Raw genomic sequence first — 20,381 nt, forward strand, 5'->3', positions numbered from 1 at the left:
TAACCATGTGGTTAAATATATTTTTAACTTTTTAAACTAACAAAATATAAAATTAATATCCAATGCTGGTAAAGATTTGAACAAATTGAAACTTATTATGCTGACAGGTATGTTAAACAGTACTACAACTAACCTCCATATGTCCTTATATTTTTCCATCTCTCTTATGTTATCAAAAATACATAATCATATTTTTTGTATTTATTGCTTTCCTTGCACGTTATAAAATTTATCTACTTTCTTACAAAGTTTAATACATAAAGCCCTATATGTGGTACTATATTTTACAGATATAAATCTACTCTGACAAAAAGCAATTTGGAAATAAATATTAAAAACCATAAAAACTTCATATCCTTGCACTATTAATTTCACTTTTGGGAATTTATCTTAGAGATATGTGGAGGTTTTTTCCTAAAAAGGAGTAAAGTTATATGGTAAATGTTTTCATTGTAGCATTATTTATGTTTTCTAAAAGTTGAAATAAGCTAAATGTGGAATAGGGAAGCAGTTAGATAAACTGGAGCTATTTCCTTTCATTCATTTCTTTTGCTGCAATGACACATAAAAGTATAAAGACCACATAAAAATATGCGAACATTTGTGATTTAATGTTAGGTAAAAACATAAAGCAAGATATACAACTTATGCATTACTATATAGAAGAGCACATAAAAATGCTTAGTAGGTAAAATCATCGAATTTTCTTTCATTTGGTTCTGGAAAATCAGCTACCTTTCCCATATTCATAAATTCTCTATAACATTGTAGGAACTTTACAATTTACATTTAAGAAAATAAAATAGATGTAGGTCATCTCCAGTAGAAACTTTGAAAAACATTATGTCTCAAAGAATAAATTAAAATTATTTTTTATTTTCTGAATGAAATAGGGAGAGTGCTTTACATACAGTTGTTGAGACTCAAATATTTATTTGACTGTATAATGATTAAAATTATGAATTTACCTTTAAATTAGGAGTTTTTGAATACAATTATTGGTTACATTAAGACTTAACAAACAGTTTCTCTTTTTAAAGAATCTTTTCAGGGAAACTAAGATTCTGTAGAAACAAAACAAATGAGCAAAAGGAATAAGAATTGAGTTTGAATTATAGTCTGCAAAGAAAGGAACTTAGTTTCATTTCCAATGTAAGTTTTTCTATTTTAAATAAAAACTAAATATTTTGAGTATGCTTGTACATTAAAAAATATATATATCTGGGGCTCCTAGGTCGCTCAGATGGTTGGGCATCTGCCTTAGGCTCAAGTCATGATCTCAGTTCTGGGGTGGAGCCCTGTGTTGGGCTCCCTCCTCAGTTGGGAACCTGCTTTTCCCCTCCCTCTGCCTCCCCCATCCCCTGCCCCAGGCTCCTACTCTCTCTCTTTCTCAAATAAATAAATAGAATCTTTAAAAAAATAAAAATAAAAATAAATTTCCTTTTAACTAACTCTTGATTATGTGGCCAGTTTTACCAGTCTAGTTTGTATTTTATAAAGGGGTTTCTACTCTATTCATTTACTTTGATATTATCAACAGCCTCTGCACTGTAAATATAATTTTATGGAGGTAATAAATAGAGCTTTAATAGTAACATAGTTTATCTGTTGTGTTCAATCCTTTCTGAACAAAGTATGCAGTAATAAAGTATCATTTATCAGAAAAATGTTAAATTTAGGCATAAGTTATTTTTACAATATGAATAAGGTTCTGCTTTATCATTTCAAGTTTCCTTAAAGCTATATATGGGTCCTTCATATAAATTGTACAATGAGAAACATTAGTAAATATTTTATTTTATTTATTTATTTTTTGAGAAACATTAGTAAATATTTTTAAAAACTAAGTAAAAGGGACACCTGAGTGGCTCAGTGGTTGAGCGTCTGCCTTCAGCTCAGGGTGTGATCCTGGGGTCCTGGGGTTGTGTCCCACATTGGGTTCCCCATGAGGAGTCTGCTTCTGCCTCTACCTATGTCTCTGCCTCTCTCTCTGTCTCTCATGAATAAATAAATAAAATTAAAAAAATAAAAAGCTAAGTAAGAAGTGATCCTTTGTTGCTCAGAGGGAAGTTGTGATCCTATATTTGAAAACAGATATTGAAGTTCAGAAATGTGATGGCAATGATCTTAGCAAGTACACTTGTAGAAGATTGAGTCTGAAAATAAGTTTAAATATAAAGCTTATAATATTTGATACATAGTGGAAATAGAATGCATACTAATATTGTATTTAAAAGAACAATGATTGCATGTTATAATTTGTATTTTTATGCTATCTTTATTTCATAAAAAACAAGTAAAGACAGAAACCTCAAATTATATCAATAAGTTACACTTCAACCATAACTAAACAAATAAAAATGCTATGATAAAGAATTGTTATTTTGGAGTTTCTAAGGATTTTACCAAGATGGTGAGATAGGTGGTTCTTGACTTTCTCCTCTCCCACACATGTACCAAGTATACAGCTACACACAAGTCAATTCACTCTGAGAATTATCCAGAAACTGGCTGAGTGAGTCCTACACATCAAGTGACAAAAATACCCACATCCAAATGGGTGGGAAAGGCCTTTCTTGGTGGGAAAGGCCGAGATAAATTCTCACCATAGACCCCACCCCTGGCACAGCGCCTTATAATCAGGAGAGAACTTTTAACTCTCAATTTCTCCCTAAGGAGCAAAAAGTTTGGACTGTACATCTAGTGCCCCAACTTGTAAGGCTGCCACCTGAAGGGCAGGTCCCCAGATCACCTAGCGCTGATAGCCAGTGAGGCTGGGCATTTATGAGTCCCACAGGACCGTGTTAAACAAAGAAAATCAATTTTTAAGTGGGCACACAAGCACATTCAACAGCTATGCCTCCTGGGCTTAGCAAAGAGAGAGCAGACAATCAATCGATCAATCAATCAATCAATCAATCCTATCTCCTAGTTTCTCCATGGAGAGGATTGGACTGCATAATTTTCCAGCTGCTGCCTGAGGTTGCAAGCTCTAATCAGTTTGCATATAAGAACTGATGGATCCTCTTGGAAGACTGAGAGGGCTTGTGGGCATGTTCCTTGCCATTTCTCCTGGGTTCACCCCAACAGTTAAATTAAGTCTCCATAGTCTCCCTGGAAGAGGCTTGTCTACATATCTACCACCCAAACTGTTACATTATAGCTATACCCCAAGGGCCTGTTCCCAAAATCATCTAGGCCAGGATGCTGGCAGGTCACAGCATTCATAAGGCCTCTGGCCCACATAAAACAGAAGCAGCTCTAATTGGGTATAAAAGTACTCTCAGAGACTGGCTATTCCCTCTGACTCAGCACACAGTGTGTAGGCAAAAATACCCAACTCCCAGTTTCTTCGTGTTAGGGACTAGACTATATATCTACCATCCTGACTTTCCTAAGCTGCTGTCTGATGTTTGGGCTTCCAACTGGCTTGCATTAGGTAGCTGAAGGGAGGCAATAGGTAGACTATATATCTACCATCCTGACTTTCCTAAGCTGCTGTCTGATGTTTGGGCTTCCAACTGGCTTGCATTAGGTAGCTGAAGGGAGGCAATAGGTAGACATCTGGGAGCCTTACCTGACATAGGGGCATTTTCCACACCTCTGGGACACTGACAGGTCTTTATGCATCCTTAACTGAAGCAGCAACTTGGACAATCACAAAAGTTTAATAGTCAACCAGGAGCTTGGGCTAGGCAGACTGATGAGGTTCAACTCCTAAATGAGGCCAGTCTTTTAAAACTGAGAAAGGTAGCTGTTTTATCTAATGTGCAGCAATCAATTAAAAAAAAGAAGAAAAATGAAGAAACAGAGGAATATGTCCCAAACGAAGGAAAAAGATACATCTCCAGAAACCTTAATGAAACAAAGTAAATGTTTTATTCATCACAGAGTACAAAGCATGTTTGTAAAGATGCTCGCCAAAGTCAAGAGAGTAATGCATGAACAAAGTGAAAACATTTTTAAAGTTTTCATTTATTCATGAGAGATGCAGAGAGAGGCAGAGGCAGAAACAGGCTTCCAATGCAGAGCCTGATCAGGACTTGATCCCAGGACCCCAGGATCAAGTCACCCAGGTGGCCCCAAAGTGAAAATTTCAACAAAGAAAAAGAAAATACAGAGAAAGATAGAGAGAAAGAACCAACCAGATGAAAATTATAGAAGTGAAGAATGCAATAATTAAACTGAAAAATTCAATAGAAGGTTTCAATAGCAGACTAGATCAAACAGAAGAAAAGATCAGCTGGTCTGAGAGAGGAAATTCAAATAAATAAAAGATGAAAGACGAGCCATTACAGTTTTATTGCAAATAAATAAAATCAGAAACAAAAAAGGATCATAAGGGACTATAATGAACAATTATATAGCAACAAATTGGATAATCTAGAAGAGATGGACAAATTCTTGGCAACATACAACCTACCAAGGCAGAATCATGAATAAATAGAAAACATCTGAATAGACCAATTATAAGTAAGGAGATTGAACTGGGAATCAAAAACCTCTTAGCAAAGAAAAGTGCAGGACCAGATGCCTTCACAAGTAAACTCTGCCAAACATTTAAAGAGTTAATACCAATTCTTCTCAAACTCTTTCTAAGAATTGAAAAGATGGGAACACTTGCAAACTTATTTTATGAGGTATCAAAATACTAAGGCCAAATGAAGAAAGTATAAGGAAAGAAAATTATAGGCCAGTATCACTGTTGAACATATATAAAAAAAATCTTCAACAAAATATTAGGAAACCAAATTTAACAGTACATTGAAAGGATCATACATGATGATCAACTGGAATTTATTTTTGAATACATGGATGGTTAAACATCTGCAAATCAATAAATGTGATCTACCACATTAACAAAATTAATAAAAATCATATTATCTCAATAGATAAATAAAAAGTCTTTGACAAAATACATCCTTTCATGATAAAAACTCTCAACAAATTAGATATAGATGGGATGCACCTCAAACATAAAAGCTGTATATAACAAACCCACAGCTGACATCATACTCAATTATGAAAACCTGAAAACTTTTCTCCTAAGATCGGGAAAAAGACAAAGAATGCCCACTTTTCCACTTGTATTCAATATAGTACTGGAAATCCTAGCTAAAGCAATTAGGCAAGAAAAAGAATTAAAAGGTGGCCAAATTGCAAGGAAGAAATAGAACTCTGTTTACAGATGACAAAAGACTATCAAAGATAGTTAGAAGTAATAATTTATTAAAGTTGCAGGATACAAAAATCTTTTTTTTAAAGATTTTATTTATTTATTCATAGAGACACAGAGAGAAAGGCAGAGACACAGGCAGAGGGAGAAGCAGGCTCCATGCAGAGAGCCCGACGTGGGACTAGATCCAGGGTCTCCAGGATCACGCCCTGGGCTGCAGGTGGCGCTAAACTGCTGCACCGCCAGGGCTGCCCAGGATACAAAATCTGTATACAAAAATACAGATATAGTATTTTTATATTTATTTAGTATTTTATAGTTATATATTCTATATACTAACACTGTACTATCAGAATAAGAAATGAAGAAAACATAACATTTATAGTAGCATCAAAAATAGTGAAACAGGAATAAATTTAACTGAGGAAGTGAAAGATCTGCACACTGAAAACTTTAAAACATCGATTAAAGAAATTTAAAAAGACACAAAGGAAGATAGTTTGTGTTCATGGATCGGAAGATTTAATATCTTTTATTTTTTTTTAAAGATTTTATTTATTTATCCATGACAGACACAGAGAGAGGCAGAGACATAGGCAGAAAGAGAAGCAGGCTCCCCACAGGGAGCCCAATACAGGGCTTGATCCCAGTATCCTGGGATCCCGACCTGAGCCAAAGACAGATGCTCAACCACTGAGCCACCCAGGTGCCCCATGAATTAATATTTTTTAAATGTCCATATCACTCAAAGCAATCTGCAGATTCAATATAATCCCTATCAAAATTCCAATGGCATTTTTCATCAAAACATAAAAGACAATCCTCAAATTTATAAGGAAACACACAAGACCCCAAATAGCCAAAGCAATATGAAGCAGAACAAAGCTACAGACATCACACACTCTGATTTAAAACTATTTTACAGAGCTATAATAACCAAAACAGTGTAGTATTGGCATAAAAAGAGAGATTGATCAATAGATCAATGAAACAGAATAGAGGGCCCTGATAAATCTACAAATATATATGGTCAATTAATTTTTGACAAGGATACCAAAAACACACAATGGGAAAAGGATTGTCTCTTTAATAAATGGTGTGTGGAAAATTGGATATTCATATACAAAGGAATTAAAATGGACACCTATCTTATGCTATACACATAAGCTCACAATAGATTAGAAACTTGAACATAAGACCTGAGACCATAAAACACTTAGAGAAAAAACATAAGGAATAAGCTTCTTGACATTGGTCTTGGCAGTGACTTTTTTTGATCTGACACCTAAAGCAAAATAAATAAAAATAAAAATAAACAAGTGGGATTACATCAAACTAAGCAACTCTTCACAGCAAAAGAAACCATTAGCCTATGGAATGAGTGAAAATATTTGCAAATGACATATCCAATAAGGGTTTAATATGCAAAATATACAATAAATTTGTACAACTCAATAGCAAAAAAAAAATAGTAATAAATTAATTTTGAAAGTAACCTAATTAAAAAATGGGCAGAGTATCCAAATAGATATTTTTCCAATGAAGACATACATGTGGCCAAGAGGTACATGAAAAGTGCTCAACATCACTAATCATCAGAGAAATGCAAAATCAAAACCACAATGAGATATTACATCATAGCTTTTAGAATGGCTATTATTAAAAAGAGAAGGGATAAACACATGCTGGTGAAGATGTGGCAAAAAGGGAATCCTTGTACACTGTTGGTAGAAATGTAAATTTGTACAGCCACTGTAGAAAACAGTATGGAAATTTCTCAAAAATTAAAAGTGAAACTATCATATGACCCAGAAATCCCACTTCTGGACATATATCCAAAAGAAAGGAAATCATTGTCTTAGGAAGATATCTGTACTTCCATATTCATGGCACCTTGATTGCCAAAATATGGAAACAACCTAAGTGTCTATTGATAGATGAATGAATAAAGAAAATGTGACACACATACCCCACAATAGTAATGAGCCTAAATAAAGAAGGAAATTTTTCCATTTGTGATACCATGAATGAAACTGGAGGGCATTATGCTAAATGAAATAAGTCAGGCAGAAAAACATGGTATCACTTATATGTGCATCAAATTGAAAAAATTAAACCCCATAGGAACAGAATAATTTGGTGGTTGCCAGGGGTTGAAGGTTGAGGGAAATGGAAAGGGGTTGCTAGAAGGGTTCGAACTTTCAGTAATAAGATTAATAAGTTCTAAGGATCTAATGTACAATATGATGATTATAGTTGATAATACCATATTATATGATTGAAATTTGCCAAAAGAATAGTTCTTAAACATTCTCACCAAAAAAAAGTGACTATGTGAGGTGATGAATTTATTAATTACCTTAATTACGGAAATCCTTTTATAATGTATATGTATATTAAATCATCACTTTGTATACTTAAAATATATTATAATTATATTTGTCAATTTACCTCAGTGAACCTGGGGGAAAAATAAAAGTGTCAGGCGTGAAAAAAAAATAAAGTCACTGAAAAATGTTTTAAAAAATTGTTAATGCAAGAAAAAAAATAAATTAAAAATGTTCATGTAATTATGCTTATTATCCACACACCATGACAATATCACCAACATCACTATATATATATATATATATATATATTATATATTATATATATAAAACATATTATAATACAATTTCCTTTCTGTAGCTATTGAACCAACTAGTACTTTGCACTGTCTGTTGAGTTTGGCTTTGGAGGGCCCCTCACCTGTGTGAGAGGCACAATTTGAGAAAAGAAGAAAGATGACTGTTCCTTATGAAGAGGATTTGAATGCATTTTTGCAGCTCAGAAAGGTGCCTCTTAGAAAGAGGTAAGAGATGTAAGCAGTGATGAACATTTGTTATTAAAGGTGTGTTGAAGAACATGGAAGAAAAAGCCATAAACAGCACCAGTACCTGAAAAGCATGTGAATTTTTTGAGCTATAAAGATTAGTATCAAATTTGTGACATAGAGGAAAATGAGTGCAGGAGGAGTTTGGAAGAGGCCCACAGGGAAAGGAGGGAAAACTACAGTAATGATGGAGAGCAATGCTTGGGTAGAATCATGGGGGAGAACTGCCTTGAGAAAGATGATTTAGAGGCAACAGTGAAAAGTTATATGAATAATTACCTAAAGAAGATCTGTGTAGTGGACTCTCATAATTACATAGCAGTGGTGATCATAAAAGACATAACTGATGAGTTTAAATCTCAATTAGGTAGTACACTCCATTAGCTTCAAATTACGGAGAAATGTTCTTTATGCTAGAGAAAACATAAAGGTGAGAGGATTCTGAGACAGAGCAGTGGGGGTTGGGGGGGGGGGAACATTTAGGGATCATGGTAAGAAGACCAGAATAAAAGACTGTGTGGCCTTTACAAATACAGCAAAGGTCCAAAGAAATTTTTAAACTATTTTGTGATGATTGTGACAGACCAATAGGAGTAAGAAACTAGAGATTATATTCTGGTTGAGTAAATGATACACATACACATGTGCAAATATACGTGTGTATATGTTATGTGCGTGTGTGTACATGTGCAAGTGACAGAGAACATATGTATGTCAAGAAATAATTTTAAGCCTAATGTGTGGTTACAAATACAGTATGTTAGCTCTGGAGTGTCTCAACTGGGATTAACTTTAGAGGTCATCTCACCCAACTTTTTGTGTCATGATCCATGGACCTCTCCTCAACATTTCACCCAGGTGGTTGTCTAATCGCTGCCTTGCATTGTCCAGTGAAAATGAACCCACTGGCCCTATGAGGCAGTCCATTCCATTGTCTATAGACAAATGAGTAAATCTGGAGAGAAGTACATTTTTCTCTGTCATTGTGAGAATCACCACCATAGCTCATCATTTTGTTTTCTAAAGTCATGGGGCAGAAAACCCTGTAGCTGTCATCTAGATCAGTGCTATTGCAGTAGCCATTAGCCTCATGTGGTTACCAAATACTTGAAATACTATGAGTCTCAAATTGGGAGGTGCTGTACACACCAGATTTTGAAGATTTAATGCAAACAAAAGAATATATTATATTAATAGTTTCACAAGATAATATGATTAACACAAAATCTAAACTTCCAAGTTCCTTAATTTCTAGGCAGACGTTAATGGTCCTAGAACTACCTTCCTATTCCCGAGATACTGTATTATTTCAGTCAGTGTTTCCCAAACTCACAGGATCAGCAGGTGGCCTAGGTTGCTTGCTAAAGTAGTGCTAACTATGCTGCTTCTAACTCTACTCAGTTTCTCCTGGGGCAGCCTTATGGCAGCCAAGTTTGGTAAACTATGCATTAGGGGAGATTCTACAATGGTTTTCATCTCTATAGGATGTGAACATTTTTTAAACCTTTCACAACCTGGTGAAGTCCTATCTTTGCTAGATTGTCTCCTTCTTCCTACCACCTTCATACACTTTTCCAGCCACTCGGACCTGCTTACTACATTCTTTCCTGCCTTGAGTGTGAATTTGTTCCTCCACTTGCCTGATATGCCTCATCCCTGGCCTCTGAGCCTGGTGTGCTCTACTCACTTTTGCTAATGGCACCTGCAAATAGCTTTACTTCACATTCTCCCCATCCTAGGAAAAGTTAAGTGCTCTTTATTCTGTTTCCCTATTGCAAAAAATAAGCAAATTAAGCTGCACATTTTAATCACCTGGGAACTTTAAAAAACTAAAACTCAGGTCAAATTTGCTTCTAAAACTTCTAAAGCTCCTAAGGATACCAGTTGAGAAACTCGTCTGGTGGTTTGAGCACACTCCTGTTTCCAAGCTTTACCATACATTATTGTAATTATTTGCTTACACATCTCCCATCACCCTAGACTGAGCACCTGGAGAATATGGATAACATTTTGTTTTCTTCATATCACAAATGCTGGGTATGAAAAATACTTGAATAGTTTTTGAGTAAATAGTTAAATGAACTTACTCAGTGTGGGTTGGTGAGCAGACAAGGGATGGAACAGAAAATAGCATGTGAGTAAAATCACTTAAATCTATTTTGAAAAATCTTAGGAGAGATACTTTTCTAAATGCATGTGCTGATAATCTGGAATATACTTGCAAAAAATATAATCTGGAATATATTTGGAAAATGGGTTTACTGTAGGATTAGTTTACTTACTAAAAGGAACAGGTATTGGATATGCAAATTGAAAATTACTTTTGTATAACCAGAAAAAGTAACTGAAGTTAACTAGACAAAAAAGGAGGATTTTGACCCAGAATACAAAAAAAAATATTAAGAGCAGTGTTGGAAAGACAAATAGAAACCTTATAGCTAATCTCTACTCTCAAGGTACTATGAATAATACAGTATTTAACATAAATATGACAAAAACAATAAAAAGGGAGAAAGAAGGTTGAAAGAAGAGAATATATTTGAAAAATCAGCAAATAATTCATTTGAAACAAAAGTAGCAAACAAAAAGGTATAAATAGTAAGCTTGTGTATACTTAGATTAATATGGAGAAAACAGAATCAAATCACATTCATAGATATTTATGAGTTTTATGTTGATGAACACAATGAAGATCAGTATGCAAATCTGGAGACTTAAAAAGCTCACTACTACAAAACTTTAAGTTAAAATACTTGAAAATATTTTGAAAGCCAGTGCTGATATGAAATGAAGTAATAATTGGAAATAATTGAGCTAGGTGCAGGTTTTGCAGAAATTAAAAGCAAAAATTACAGTTAAAGTGAAAAACATATAAAAGGATTTGGTCACATCATCTAATTCTACAAGATTTTTGAGATTTCTCCAGCAAATTGCAGTTAATGGGAATTGAGATATGAAGCCAAAGGACGTGTCATAATGAGCATGGGAAAACATTGGGAGAAGTCCCAGACTGTGTCAGAGAAATGTGGAAAGTCTCTCGCTAAGCCTTGAGTAGGAAAAGGTTTTTGAGCCTTGTATTCCCCCCCCGCCCCCCCAAAAATCTCTGTGAATATAAGAGTATTAGACAAGCTCATCAGATAAAGTCATTGTTTTGGAATCTTAAACCTGGAGGATACCACTGAGATATCAATTTAGCAATTTTACAGTTGATAGGATCACCACCAACAGTTGGTGACAGAACCAGGATTAAAAACCAGTCTCGCTAATCCCAGCCTAGTTCTCAAATAAGCAATGGTCAGTGAACATGGGACTGACATAACAATATTTAGATGCTAAGTGAACACATCTGGAAAGTGTGTATAGAAAAAGAGGAGAGTGGTGACACTCTCCATGACTGAATATATGATCTCCACAACCATGGCAAGCATATAAGAAACCAAAGCAATGGTGGCAAGGAAGAAATGATATCACATCTTTGGGCAAGTGAAAACATCAGATGATGTTGCAGTGCTGATAATGAGTCCCTCTCTCTGCTTTGTTTTAGTTTCATCCAGATTGCGTGTAGTATTTTGCTTCAAATTCTTTTTTTGGAAGCTTCTGAGCCAATCTGTTGACTCCAATTTCTTTCTACACACCAGCCCCTTCTCATCTTTCCATCCCTCCAGATCTAGTTTAGCAGTCATAAAACATCATTTTAATAACATTCTTGCCAGTATTTTAAAATCCTCTTGCCCCTCATGTGTGTATGCACGTGTGTGTGTATTTTGTTTTGTTTTCTTCACCCATCTAGCAAAATTTCACCCTTGTAAGCCAAGCGCATCTATCCATTATCTTCTTGCCTCTGTGCTCCACATATATTGTTTAGTTACTTCACTAACATCTTCATTTTGTATGTCATAATAGCATGTCAGACTCAACATGCATAAGATTGACTCAGGAGCTTTCTCTCCAAGCCTTTATCTCCTCCGGACTTATCTTCAGTGTGACTCCACTTGTGACCTAGTTGCTCAAGCCCTCAACCTTAGAGTCCTTCTTGATACTACTTCATTCTTCATCATCCATCATCCATATCACCAAGAACTTAATGCGTTTTGAATTGACTAAAGGAGCTTATAAGTAGCCATATTTGAAGCAAGGTAATCCCTGATGTCTTCTTTAGCAGTATATTCAATAGTTCTGGTGGTTGATGGAATATGGCTGGCGATGAAGAAAGCATACTCTGAATATGTGAGGGTAATGGACTCCTAAGAAGTCCTTGGAATTACGGTAAGGGTTTAGGTGAAAAGACAACAACAACAAAATTACTGAATTCTTGTCCATATAATTAGTGTTGAAAGTGTCAGGAAATACCACTGTGATTCCTAACATTGGTATCCTTACAAATTTCAAGAGAAAAATTTCAAAGTCCATGTCCCACCTCAGACCACAGAAGTCAAAATTTAAGGGTTTTGACCTGAATATCAGTTTTTTTTTTAAGTTCTCAGGTGACTCAAATGTGTAACCAAGGTTGAACACACTGATGAAAGTTTTTAAAATTTCCATTTCCTATATTTAAAATACCTTTTTGTTTATGTCTTCTAGTATCTCTTGTATTTTTTTAAGTAAAATATCAATATATTCAGCTAGCATAAGGAGTCCCTCCCTATCCTGAATACTGCAATATATGCACAGTTAGGCACTTAGAGTTTACAATTTCCAAATATTGTATTTGACTTTACAAACTTATAGTTTTCCAAGTGAGAAACTACATAATGACTATCTTCTCTGGTAAAAGGTAAAGATACTACAGACAGTTTTGAAGAAGAACCCTGATTATAAGAATGAAAAATAAAAAGGAAATTTGAAAAATAAATTAAAAATATTCCTCATAAACCAGGTTGATGTTTCATATATTTCTGTCTAGTGTTGTATGTATTTGTGTATATGTATTGCGCATATGTAATGTACAGATCTGTCTCATCTCCTATGTAGTTTTATGTTCTACTCTTATTCTTTACATCACAACATTTCACATATAATTACCTTTTTAAAAAGATTTTATTTATCGGAGAGAGAGAGAACATAAGCCAGGGGGGAAGACAGAGGAAGAGGGAGAAGTGGACTCCAGGACATGGGGCTCAATCCCAGGACTCTGGGATCATGACCTGAGCCAAAGGCAGACACTTATGGACTGAGCCACCTAGGGGCCAAATTAAATACTTTATAAAGAAGTAATTTTAAACTGTAGCATAATATTTAATCCATTTGCACCAAATTTGTATAACACTCCTCTATTTTTGGATATTTTGGTGGTTTTATACATGTGCTATTATACTTATTCCTATAATGAACATTATAATTCCTAATTCATTTAGGAGTTATTCCAGATGTGTGATTAATAGATTCAAAGTTATATATCTTTTGAAAGCTATTAAAATACCGTGCCAAATCATGTTCCAGAACAGTATATCCATTTGTTTTCCCATCATCAGGGAACAAAAATATCTGTAAGCTCACTGCACCCTTATTACATTAAGTTCTTCCCAATTTAATGGGTGATGATAGTATTAGAGTGTGCATTTCTCTGATGATTATTGCAAATGAATTTTCTTTCCTGCTTACTGACTGTTTGCATTTCTTTTGCATATTTTTAGTTTACAAACTTTGTGTACTTGTGAAATAATTTTAAAGTAATTTGAAAAAAGCGTTAGAGAATGTAATTCCATTTGAATTTATACATTTGCAGTTAATAATTTTATAGCGAATCCAATAGCCACAGATTGTGATGTCTACCTTGGTGAGGTCCTCTGTGTGCCTTTGTGGTTCTCTTTGTATTAGCATTCACTAGCTGTGTGAATTACCACAGTTTAATTCAGTGCTATTAGATAGAACTTTTCCTATAAATATGAACTGCACAAAACAGATTAATCTGAACAGTCTAGAAGTGCAGACAACTAGGGATAGTTAAGAACAAGTGTTATTTTACTATGCAGTGATGTTGGTCCTTGTGAAATTGTTCTAGTGAGAAGACTGAAATGTCATGAAATTCACAGAGCACACGTGGAGAGCTCTTTTGAAGGGGTAATTCTGGCCTTTTGCAGACTTTACAGTTGCTTATATTTCAGACTTGTTAAAGAATGGATTGGAGATGATGACAGGTCACCATTTAGCAATAGTTTAAAGCAAGATATATTTAGATTGATTGAAAGCTGGGAAAGCTGGGGCCCCCAAAGAGGTGGAGGGCCTAGTGGTGAGTAACTGACGAAAGATAAAGAGGGCTACTGCCTTTTGTGGTGGAGGAAGCAAAAAATTGGGGCCCTTTCCTATGCCATTCTGTGAAATATACATAAGACAGAATTACCAATAATGAGGTTTTAGAGTATGCCAGTGCTGCCAAGTACAGAGCAGTGTAGATGCTAATTGACATTTTCTTTCTTGTATTTTTTTACTTTTGATGGACATATTATAGATGCTCAGTGCCTGCTAAGAAGAAATTCAGCTTAAGCTGCTTCTTTAAGATAAGCTGCAAGTGTCATGGACAGGAATAGACCCGCCAAAGTATAATGTGAAATATTTTTGCATTGCTTTCAATTTCTGGAAGTCTGGGGCAAATAGGCATGCTAACAGCAGTCAGAACTGTAATGGTTCACTCTGAACAAGCATTAATAGGTGGAAGATGAAGCGGTATACTCTGAAATAACTGCCAGTCCTAAAAATAGCAGCTGTCATCATAATTCAAAATTTTTAACATTTATGCTGAGTGTGAAGAATTGCTGGCCACCTGTCTTCTTGTCCACATTTGCAACATAATACAAAAGACAGAGCTAGATTTTATTATGTGCTCAGTAGGGGATTTTCTTGAGGTGGGGGTATATTTTAATTATTCGAACTTGAGGGCCTATGGATATTTAATAAGTAATATTGCAAAATAGTGATTTAGATTTTTCATGTAATTTTGGAGGCTTTTCACAAATAAAGCCAAATATTTTCTCAAAACATATATACTTATGAAGTTCTAACATCTGAGATTGATGTGTATATTTCCGGCTTACCTGTTACAGTCAATTGTATTCTCCTAGTGTGTAGTTCTACAAAGGAAGTGATTGAAATGAGAGTAAAAAGGAGGTTATAAGGCAAAATGAAAGCCTATACCCCCCATGTTTCTTAATTTCTGAAAAGTTTAGACTGATTTGTGATGACAAAAATCTTATAGCAAAATACACAGAGTCTAAATGAATATTAATTAATGTTGTTACTTAAAAAAATCTATTCCTAATGTTTACATTCATACATCAGTTTCTAATGTTTATTATATTTGCATTAGATATCAAGCCAGACAAACATGTAATTTTACTATACTATCTATTAAGGGTAAGTCTAAAGCATTTTACGTAACTACTGGCTTTTCTTGAAAAGTGTTTCACTGGTTACCCAGTTTTGGATTTTCTGTTAATAGAAAGTCTCCATTTCAGCTACCAATACCAGCTTCCCTTCTATTAAGTCACCAAAGTTTAAGATCCAGTCTCTACCCAGCACAAATCATCCAGTATAGTCAGGAACAGTAAAAGAGCTAATATGGAAAAAGAGAGAGAGAGAGAGAGAGAGCTAATATGGAACGAGAGTTTTAAAAAGAAAAGGGATACCTGGGTGGCTCAGCGATTTAGTGCCTGCCTTCAGCCCAGGGCATGATCCTGGAGTCCCAGGATCGAGTTCCATGTCAGGTCCTACATGGAGCCTGCTTCTTCCTCTGCCTGTGTCTCTGCCTCTCTTTCTCTCTCTCTCTCTCTCTCTCTCTCTGTCTTTCATGAATAAATAAATAAAATCTTTAAAAAGAAAAAGAAAAGGAATGGATGATGAAGGTGGATTTTCAACTGCTGAATTCAGCCAGATTCTGGAAGCACATTCAGAATCTCTCAGAACACACACACACACACACACACACACACACACACAAATATAAAATAAAATAAATAAAAGCAAATAAAAAGTATTCTACTAGCTGCGATATGAAAACATTGAGTTATCTCATGAAAATTCAGAGACCTTTTGATAGAGTCTGGTTTGAGTTCCATTTCTCTCCAATTTCACAGATGGTTTGAATTAACATCTCTACTTCTTGGGGAAAAATTACGTTTAAAAATTGTACTAAGAACTATATATTCTCCACAAATAGATTTGTAATGGCTATCCTGAGGAATATTTTCCTAAAGGTAGTTTTACTATCACTACCTCCCACGATGTGAAATCTGGTTGATGAGACCGACAGTTCAAATCCAACTTCTATAATTAAGGTTACAATCCTGTCTAAGGGTATAAGTTCAGATGTGTAATTCTCTCTGACATTTCTAACCCCTCGGTGTGGATTTGGGCTGTGAGCAAGAAGCACATAAGAATGCTCATTTCCTCAGCACCAAGATAGCTTTCCTCTCACCTCGGGACTGGCTGGTCCTCATCTAATGAGGACCTGTGGCAGCATCTCTAGTCCTTACATCTTAATCCTAGTCCATTAAATTCTCAGTATTGGGTTCTCTATCCTTAGTACCAAAATCTTTCTCGGTCACTCTGCTCCCTTTTGGTCTGTGATCATGTGCTCTGTTCTGGAAAATGGTCTTTGTTTTCTGAGTGTGCTTTCCATCCTTGAACTAATCTCTCCTGTTGGTGCTTTCTTCTGATTCTGTGTCCCCACGTGTCCTTCCTTTAGAGCAGTGAATGCCTTGCTGGGCTTGTATTTGGATCCAACCCTGGAAGCCTATCTCTACTCCTTTTCTAAGAAGGAACGTTCGGCTTTCATTCTGTGCTTTGAAGATAACTCACTTTACGTACACAGGTCACCTAAGTTGTGGTAAATTAATGTGATAGAAGTTACCTGAGCATAGAGTGGGCCGAGTAAGCACAACTGAAACTAATACTTATAGCAAAATAATCATTCATTTAGCTGGTAGGTATTTATGAAAAACATAGTTTTGTCACATATGTAGGAATCCAGGTTATAGGAACTTTTGGAATAAAGAAAGATTGTGTATAACATCTTCCTGGAGAAAACAATCTCCTTTGTGTATATAGAAATACTCTAGAAAGCTGTCTACTTGCTCTCCAAAACTTTAATATTCCTAATGTTTTTAAAACTTCTGTTTTACCTAAGGGCAAAACTTAGATTAGATGTTAAGAAATCTTTTATTAAGGGGTCTTAGAATTTGTATGAAGGTTTGAGGATGGACTCAATGGGAGTTAGAGTAAAATTCAGTGGAATGTCAATGGAAGCACTAAATATGCACAGACAGTTTAGCTTAGAGGGGGTTATGGGGGCAAATACCCTGGGAAATAGGAATGCCAACTGAATGGGCACTGTGTAGGGTTGTGTATGGTCATTATAACATAGTTAGTTCTCTTGTAGAGGCATAGTATACAGTTAAGAGTTCATTTCCCTCGAATCTCTAACTTGTCTTTGATGATAAATTTTTCCAGTTAAGAATTATAGAACTGTTGATCAATTGTCCCAGCCTACACAATGTCAGAAGGCTTGTTCATCATCCTCTCTCTATCCTGAACCATTTTCTTGAATCTGTGTTTTAATACCTAACATGATATTCTTCTGTTTCTTTGTGGTTTATCCTACTATAATTAACCCATCTAGAATAGTCCAGTAGATAGCTGGGTTGTTGACAGTAATTCCTCTATGGTGCATAAATTCTCACTAGTCGAGAGTATATAAGCTAGTGCCCTATGGTGGCTCTCATTTTGGCTGTTAGTGTAAAGCATGGGAGAATAAAAAGTAAGCTGTAATACACATTTGAAAAAGTACTTCCAAGATAAAGTATTATGACATCAGTATTAGCCAGGATATATTAAATAGGGTACAAATGTTCCCATTTTGTGTATTAGCCCTGTGATTTTGGTCAAGCGATCTCAAACATCTGTATTTATTTGTAAAATCGTGATGTTATACCTTCAACTGCACAGTGATATTGTAAAGATAAACTAAGTGCATAAGGGATCCGTAACAGAGTACCTGCCATAGTACCTAAGTTAATGCTCAATAAAGCCTACATTGAGATTCTAGCAGTTCAGAAGTTTTGATGAATGCCAGAAAAAGTTTTCCTTTCAAAATCCATACAACCTTCTTTGTAAAGTGGTCTATGTTGTATTATAGCATCCAGGTAAAGAAGCAGATCCAGAAGTTGCATACTTCTTATGGTTTCTGAGATATGGACTTATATCTCAATCACTTTCTACTTAAACTTGGAGAAGGGCAGATGTGAATATGCTATGGTATCTTATACAGACATGAGAATAAGATTCAGGGACATCTGGGTGGCTTAGTGGTTGAGTGTCTGCCTTCAGCTCAGGACGTGATCCCAGGATCCTGAGATCGAGGTCTGCAGCGGGCTCCCCGTGGGGAGCCTGCTTCTCCCTCTGCCTATGTCTCTGCCTCTCTCTCTGTGTGTCTATCATGAATAAATAAATAAAATAAAATCTTAAAAAAAATAAGATTCTGTTATCTAGGAAGCAGTTTAGTTGCTTCAGGATTCAAATGTCTTCAAAAGAAAATGCCTGTTTCCCATGAGACCCATTGATTAATGGTTCAGTACATTTCCGCAGAGAGCTGTTGTGAGAATTAAAAAGATGGTACATGTAAAGAGCTTAGCGCATTGCCTTGCTCATACTAAGAGCTAAATAAATATTAGCTATTATAATTTATGTCACTTTCTCCCCATTCACAACAAACTACAAGTGGGCTATATTGTTACATTTAATTGAATATTAGAAAGATGAAACATGGAAAAATTCATTAACTTGTCCATAATTGCATAGTTAATAAGTAGAGGAGCTGGGTTTTGAATCCAGAAATTCCTAACTTAGAAGCCAATATTCTTTATATATATATATATATATATATATATATATATATATATATATATATATCCTGTAGTGTGTGCTCCAAGTCCAGAGATTGAACGCTGCGGTAGGGGCTGTTTGAGCACTAGAATCGCTCCATTGCTGATCCAGTATTGTTTCAGTGGAGGACGGATAGAAATTAGCCTTCTAATCTGATTTTGGTGGTTTTAATGTTCTTTTATATGTACAGGACCCCAAAGCAAATTACAGGTGTGTCTGTCCTCCCTACTCTCTCTCTTGCATATACACGATATTAACCTCTTATGAAAATTCCTGTTTATGACTGTGATATTAAAATTCATTCAATATGGGATCCCTGGGTGGCGCAGCGGTTTGGCGCCTGCCTTTGACCCAGGGCGCGATCCTGGAGACCCAGGATCGAGTCCCACGTCAGGCTCCCGGTGCATGGAGCCTGTTTCTCCCTCTGCCTGTGTCTCTGCCTCTCTCTCTCTCTCTCTGTGACTATCATAAATAAATAAAAATTAAAAAAAAAATTCATTCAATACAATTCACATAAGTTATTTAGCCCCCAAATATTGGAAGTTCCTTTAGTTCTTTCCTCTCCTTTGTGCATATGGTACTTGGGTCTATTTTTGGTCTCATTAGTGGTTTTGAGGAATGCCAGAAAAGTTTGACTTTCATAATCAATATAACCTGCTCTATAAAACAGTCCACATATGGATTTAAGTAAGCTTCCTAAACTTTGGTGTACCATAGGAGGGCGCTTTTAATTTGTTCACTCTGCCTCTAGGGACCTTAAGAGGGACTTGCACTACATTGACTTGGTTCCTCTTTGCTTCTTATTTATATATTGCTTTTTTCTTTATATCTTCTTCTTGGGCAATCTTAACCATATTCATATTGTTAACTATAACTTAAAAACCCGTAACTCAAGGGGCACCTGGGTGGTTCAGTTGGTTAAGTATCTGCCTTTGGCTCAGGTCATGATCCCAGGGTCCTGGGATGGAGCCCTGTGTCAGGCTCCTCCTCAGCAGGGAGTCTGTTTTCCTCTCTCTACTTCTACCCCTACTTGTGCTCTCTCTCACTCACCCTCTCTCCCTCTCTCTCAAATAAATGAGTAAAATATTTTTTAACACCCCATAACTCAAAAATGTGTGTCTCTGCTAATGTCCAGAGATGACCAATAGGAACTTGATGTATGAGCTCCAAGTTCATATCTAGATGCCTACTTTCTCACTTGCATATCCTACATTTTTAACTCAGCAGGTCTAAACCTGAGCTCATCATCCCTAGCCCTAAACCTTGGATTCTTAGGTTTCCTCATCTCAGAAAATGGCCTGTCCCTGACATAATTGCCCAAGACTTGGAACTATTGTCATCCTGTACTTCCCTCCCACCATTTCCCATGTCTGCTTAGTGATCAAGTCATATAAAGGTTTGCTCCAAAGCTCTTCTTCATTATGTCTCCTTGTCATCATATGCACAGCCCTGCCTTAG

The 20,381-nt window shown here is 35.7% G+C and overlaps 1 protein-coding gene across 5 annotated transcripts in view; it reads left to right on the forward strand.

Moving 5' to 3' along the window:
* The window catches only part of EYA1 (EYA transcriptional coactivator and phosphatase 1), a 350,405-nt gene that overhangs the window by 96,359 nt on the left and 233,665 nt on the right, over positions 1-20,381 (forward strand). The gene's annotated exons all lie outside the window — the stretch shown is intronic.

The sequence above is a fragment of the Vulpes vulpes genome, chromosome 13 (assembly GCF_048418805.1).
Source record: "Vulpes vulpes isolate BD-2025 chromosome 13, VulVul3, whole genome shotgun sequence".
NCBI lineage: Eukaryota > Metazoa > Chordata > Mammalia > Carnivora > Canidae > Vulpes > Vulpes vulpes.